The 7,305-nt window shown below is 33.6% G+C and overlaps 1 pseudogene; it reads left to right on the plus strand.

Annotated features, from left to right (window-relative positions):
- The first annotated feature begins 444 nt into the window (after positions 1–444).
- LOC103080550 (UDP-glucuronosyltransferase 2C1-like) overlaps positions 445–7,305 on the plus strand; it is a 37,219-nt pseudogene continuing 30,358 nt past the window's right edge.

Consider the following 7,305-nt stretch of genomic DNA (forward strand, 5'->3'; position numbering starts at 1 on the left):
GGTGGGATCCTCCCGGACCGGGGCACGAACCCGTATCCCCTGCATCAGCAGGCGGACTCTCAACCACTGCGCCACCAGGGAGGCCCTAAAAAATCTAGTTTTAATTGAATATGCATCACATGATGATGGATTTTTTTAACATTACCAAGAAATTATTATGGATTTTTCTTTAACTTTAAGCCTTTTTATTTTGATATCATCCAAAAGAAGTTTGGAAATTCTCACTTGTTTTTTTTTTTCCTTAATATATGATTGACTTCATCGACTTTTTATTTTCCATCACAGCAGTTGCATTGCATTTTAATCATTTTCTTTTAAATTAATTAATTTATTTTTTATTGACATATGGTTGATTTACAAGTACACAATTCAAAGTTCAACCCAGCCTACTATAAAATAAAATAAAATAAAATGGATAAGATTTAGTTTGAGCAAGAGTTAATCATGAAGACTGTGAAAGGCTTCTGTGTCCTTTTCAGGCTGTATCTATGTCTCTTTGACTCTGGAAGGACTGGGAAAGTACTTGTATGGCCTGAGGATTTTAGTCACTGGATTAATTTAAAAGTTATTCTGGAAGAACTCCTCCTTCACACACATGAGATAACCATCTTGGTACCTTCACCAAGCCTTCTGCTGGATCATACCAAGATTCCCTTCAAGGTGGAGATCCTCCAACTTCCAGTAACTAAAGAAGCTTTCATGGAAGAGTTTGATACTGGTCTCTATACAATTTCTTTTGACGTGCCGAAACTTTCATGGTGGGACTTGCAAGAAAAACCAACAAAAATGATCAGCAGTTTATTAACATCAGACAAATGAGTATGTGACAGTGTTATCACAAACAAGGAGTTACTCAACAGGCTACAGGCAGCTAAGTTTGATATCTGTATTGATGACCCTTTAAGCTTTTGTGGGGAATCAGTGGCTGAACTCCTCAATATCCCATTTATATATTCTTTTTGGTTTTCTTATGGGAATGTCATTGAGAGATTGTGTGCTGAGCATCTTATACCTTCTTCATATGTTCCTGACATCACATCAGTACTGACAGACAACATGACTTTTATACAGAGGCTGAAGAATTGGTTTTTCTATGCAATGAGTGAAATGTTATATTCATATGATATATTTCTGGAATGGGATAAGTATTATGGCAAGGTTTTAGGTAAAAGAACTGTGCATGTAATAATGATTCTTATTTCATATGTAAAATGTAAATATTTATCTGATTGTATGAAAACTTACAAAAAAAGTATTTTTAAGAGAGAACCCAAGCTCCTCTTGCTTAACTGTATTGAATGAAAAAATAATATTTTTTTCTTTCTTTTCCCTTTTTTCTTTTTTTTTCTCTTTTTTGCCTTTTATTCTCTTTTTTATTTTGTTTTATATGATTGAGTACTGACAATATATCAAAGAAGGAATATTCTATATATTTATGCATAAATCCTGACCAATGCCCCTAGGTGTTTTTGAAGTAACTGGAAAACCCAAATCTGTCACTGTGCTTAATTTCCGTAACCTTGGACTACTCTCTTGTTTACTTCTGGTACACAGCCTGTTTTCTTTCTGATTAACCTGCTGTTTCTCAGGCTTTCTGTTTGCATTCTATCAGGGCTTGGTTAGTTGGTTGCAGAGCTTGGCATGTGGTGAGCGTGAAACTAGAAAATAAATAAATAAATGTAGCTTCGTTTCATCTGCTCTTGTTCTCCAAAAACGAAAAAAGGAAGATTTTTCCCTAAAGGACCATGTTTCTAAACTTTTAACTTATTATTTTCTTGTTGCTGTTGTTCTATTTTAAATTGCATTAGAGGTCAACTAGTGAGCTTTGACTCTGAGCACAAAGTTTTTCTCTGTTTAAGCAAGTCTGTTTACCCCCTTTGTTTTTCCTTTTGATTTTTTTATTTGAAAAGCATTCATTTAATTGTGTCATGGATGATTTTTGCATAAGACACTATTTATCTTTGAGGAAGCCCTACCCTACTTACATTATTTAGATTTTTTGAGATATAATTAACATGTAACATTGCATTCATTTCAGGGATCTACAAAAATTAATCAATAGTCAATCTACAAAAAACTGGAAAATTTTATTCGAGACAACGTGAGGATTATAATCCAGGAGACAGTTTTTCATAAAGCTCTGAGGAATGTTCTCCCCATTAGAAGTCAAAGCACGGTTGTACAAGTTTTTGAGACAAAGTGTTATACATCAAAGTAATATACTGACAGTTAACATAGGCCAAGAAGACGAGTAGTGGGTCACCGTGATCCCTTAAGGGACTAAGGAAGGAATTTTATCTCCTAAGGAGCTACCTTACTGGCACCAGGAGGAAATTGTTTTTATTGTTGTGGTGGTGGTGGTGGTTGAGTAGGCACTCTTGTGTCTTCTAAGGGGATCTAGTTAATGTAGAATGCAGACACACAATGTACACTAAAGGGGGGGGGTAGTGGCTCAAATGGCGGAGAAAATTTTATGTTAAATTTTTCTTGTCCTGCTTTAAAATCATTTCCTTTTATCACAGGTATACAATATAATGGTTTTATATTTGTACATATTGAACACCACAAGAACTTGTTAACACTCATCACTGAATGTAGTTTTTTTTTATTTTGAGATGAGAACTTTTAAGATCTACACTCTTAGCACATTTCATATATACAATACAGTATTATTAACTATAGTCACCATGCTGTACATCACAGCCACAGGACTGACTTATTTTATAACTGCAATATCGTACCCTTTCACCACCTTCACCTACCTATTGTGCCCATCTTCCAACCCTGGCATCTGGCAACCACCAGTCTGTTCTCTGGTTCTATGAGTTCATTTTCTTTTTTGTTTTGTTTTCTTTTTATATTCCACATTTAAGTAATATCAAATAGGATTTGTCTTTCTCTGTCTGACCTAATTCACTTACCATGATTTCCTCAAGTTCCATCTGTCAAGGCAAATGACAGGTTGTCCTTTCTTCTCATGACAATAATATTCCATGGTATATATAATCATATTTTCTTTATCCATTCACCCATTGAAAAACATGCAGACTGCTTCCATATTTTGGCTACTGTATAATGCTCCAAACTTGCAGTGAACATGGAGTGTCATAGTAGTTTTATTTTTAATTTTTTGAGGAACCTCCAAACTGTTTTCCGTAGTTTTACACAAATTACATTTCCACCAACAGTGCACAAAGGCTCCCCTTTCTCCACATCCTCACCAGCATTTGTTATTTGTCTCATTATTTATGTTATTTGTTATTATCCTCACCAGCATTTGTCTTTTCATGATAGCCATGCTAATAGGTGTGAGGTGATATCTCACTGTGGTTTTAATTTGCATTTCCCTGATGATTAGCAATGGTGAGCACATTTTTATATATTTGCTACCTATTTGAATATCTTCTTTGGAAAAATGTCTATTCAGGTCCTTTGCTCAATTTTTAATTGAATTATTATTATTTTTTGTACTGAATTGTATGAATTCCTTAGAGATTTTTGATGGCAACCCTGTATCCGATATATGGTTTGAGAATAATGTCTCTTATTTCATAGGTCGCATTCTCATTTTGTTGATCATTTCTTTTGCTGTGCATAGTCATTTTAGTTTGAAGTAGTCCCACTTATTTATTTTTAATTTTGTTTTATTTGTTTTTATGTCATATTTTAAAAATCATTGTCAAGACCTCTGTCAAGAAAATTTTCTGTCATGTTTTCTTCTAGAAATTTTTTGGTTTCAGGTCTTACATTGACGTCTTTATTCTATTTCCAGCTAATTTTTGTGGAGTAAGACTGGAGTCTAGTTTCATTCCCTTGCACATGAATATCCATTTTTTTCAGCAAGAATTATTTAAACTATTTAAATTTAAATTATTTAAAACTTTCCTTTTCCATTGAGTTGTTTTGGTTCCTTTGTGAAATGTTAGTTGGTCAAATATGCATGTGTTTATTTCTGGGCTCTTGATTCTGTTCCATTGGTCCATGTGTCTGTTTTTATGCCTGTACCAAATTGTTTTGATTACTATTGCTTTATAATCTTGCTTGAAATCAGAAAGTGGGATGCCTGCAGGTTGGTCTTTTTTCTCAGGATTTCTTTGGTTATTTGGGGTCTTTTTCATGTGAATTTTAAAATTGTTTTCTTTGTTACTATTTTTGACAGAAATATCTCTAATAATGCATCATTACTACAAAATTAGTTTATTCCTGAAAAATTAAAATTTTCCTTTAGAGTTGTGATCTCTTGTTTTATAACTGCTTCCCTTTTCCTTTTATCTAGTATCTGTTCTAAATGGATATAGGATTTCTTTGGGGATTAATGATTTTCTAAAATTTAATAGTGGTGATTGTTTCACAATATTATAAATATACCAAAATCTACACTGTCATTTATTTAAAAGGAAGACTTGATTGTATTTAAAATATATCTCAACAAAACTTTTATGAAAGGGTATGAGAGTGAAACATTTCACAAAGAGAATAATATTATACTCATGGCTGACACCAATAAGGCAGTGAAATGGGATACACACTGAGTATGAAACTGGATTTTGAATACCTTTGGAATTACCAGAATCAAAACCTAAATTAATGAGATTTTCTTGTGATCTCATGCAGATAGATCTTCCTGGCAGTTCAAAATCGCTTACATTTTCTAATCAAACTTTAACATGCTTAGAACATCAAGGAGATTATTCAAAAAACCATGTGGTGAGAAACCAGATAGCAATGATTTCCTCCTATTAGTGATATAGAGTACATATTTCAAAAGGACACCAAAATGCTGGGTAAGGTCCCTTACACCACAGTAATTGAATAGAATTCAGAAAGGAGGCTCTGGTTTAAAATTAAGAAAAATAATTTAATCAGAATCACTAATTTTATTTCTTATTCTGTTAATATTCACTTGGTTGCCACTTCAGTTGAAAGGTGCCCCTTTTGTAGTGTTTGTCAGCTAAATATGTCAAAATAACAACTAATACATCACCAGATTATTATGAAGTGCTATATCTTCACCAAAGATGACAAGATCTTGTGAAACAGGAACTATAATTATGGATAGCAAAGGAGATAATCACTTTTAAATATTTATTAAAAGATTTCAGTTCCTGATAGGATATAGTTAGTTGTGGCAGCACACTCCCAAACACCAGAAAAAAAAAAAGAGGGATCAATTACAAAAGCTGATTTTTAAAGATATCAAATTCTTTTGGAGCAATGAGGATGAGATAAATTGGAATTCCAGAAGGGGAGGAGACTACCATAGTAGGCTGGGATCACTGGCTGAATTTCTTGCTCATTGCTCGGAGCACGTGCTGATTCTGAACATGGAGTAGGGCTCAGACTTAGTTCAAGCTGAAAGAGTCTGTTGACAGAGAAAGCAGCAGGATTTTGACTTTGTTCCATACTTAAATCTCTGTTTGATTCTTCATAATCTCACTATTGTGTACTCTTGCAGGGAAAAGGCAAGAGTTACATGGGACCAATACTCGTTCTTTAAAGATTTTTCTTAGAAAATTTGATGGTAAAACATTTCCCATCTCATATATCAGTTTGTTTTCCCTCTATCATTCTTTATTTTTATTCAGGAAAAAGTACCACATTATGTGAGATTATGGGGAAAGCTGAAATGTGGTTGAGTCGAACTCACTGAGATTTTGAATTTCTTCACGCTTACTACCTAATATTGAATTTGTTGGAGGACTGCACTGCAAGCCTGCAAAACCCCTGCTAAAGGTAATTAAATGTACTTATTATTGCCTCTTTGAGTGTTTACCTCTTGGAATTATTTCTAGTTTATTATTTTTAGTATTTGATCTTCAATATGAAAACTTTGACATAGGAATTAATGGGAATTATCCACTTGGAGTATTATAATACCATAGTATTAATAACATTATCATGGTAATCATTAATGATGTTCATCAAATATGCCAGATATTTGACAACAATAAAATCCCTAGCCCCTGAGTTTAGTGCAATTGTTCAATACTCTACAGGCAATGAGTATGAGCTGAAGTGTCATGTATCACTTCCAGGTCCAACACTTAACTGTCAGGTGCACTTACTCCAGAGTTCTCTTTTCTGTAATGTCAATGGGGTGTGTTCCAGAGGGGCTACTCTGTCAACCTGAGTCCTAGTTAAAGAATATATGTAACAGTTGCAGCTCACTAGATGGACATATGGCATGGGAAAGAAATAATTGTTGTTTTAAGCCACTGAGATTTTGGAATTGCATGTTATTTAGCATAATCTTGTCTAAGACATGGACAATAGTGCGGAAATTATAATACTTTGATAAAAGATCTAATAGAAATGAGATGGCCCAGTAAAATTATGGCAGAAATTCAGTAATGATGACCTGTTTGATTTGAATAGAGGAGAGAAATTAGACTGGAGACATTATCAGAGGATAGGTTATGAAAAAACAAAGGGACAATGCTAAGTATTCTTCACTTCAAATTTAAGTTCAATGAGGATCAATGTATAATTTTTAAGCAGTAATGTGATATAGCGTCCCCTTTCATAAATTTTGACTATTGAATTGTTTGGAATGGAGCAAGATTTAAAGCAGGGAAATGGGCTGAGATACAGTTGCAATAGTTCCTGAAAGTCATTATAAAGATCCAAACTTCAATATGATAGCAAATTTGAATATAAATGGAGAGATTTAGGAAGTATTTACCAAGAAAGTCAATAGGATTTTCTGATAGGCTGAGGGTGGAGATTAAAAGAGAGAGTGCCAGAATTAATCCTTGGCTTTTGTTTCTTTGTATATGTCAGCCCTTTACTTATTTACTTATTTATTTTTTTGTATGGGCAATTTAGTAGTGAATATTGTCATTTACAAAGGTGAAGTAAATGGGAGCATTTGTGAGGGAAAATGATCGTTTCATATATGGGTATGCTGAATAAGATACAATGCAGTGTCTAGCAAGCAGCTATAAAATACATTGTTTCAATCTCAGAGGACAGGTCTATGCAGTATTTGTGGGGTTTATTTTTAAATTAATTGACTATTTTTAGAGGCAATTATATTCACAGCAAAGCTGAGCACAAAATACAGAGGGTCCCCACTTATTTCTAGCCCCCTCCCATACACAACTTCCCTCACCATCAATATCCCACACTCCTGCAGCACATTTGTTACACTTTATGAACGAACATCCACATGAATATCAACAAATGTCCATGGTTTACAGTAAGGTTTACTCTGTGTGTTGTACATTCCATCTTTTGATAAACGTATAATGACGTTATCTACCCTTATACTCTCTTTTTTTTTTTTTTTTTTTTTTTTTTTTTTTT

This window comes from Lipotes vexillifer, unplaced genomic scaffold, assembly GCF_000442215.2.
Source record: "Lipotes vexillifer unplaced genomic scaffold, Lipotes_vexillifer_v1.1 scaffold1103, whole genome shotgun sequence".
NCBI lineage: Eukaryota > Metazoa > Chordata > Mammalia > Artiodactyla > Lipotidae > Lipotes > Lipotes vexillifer.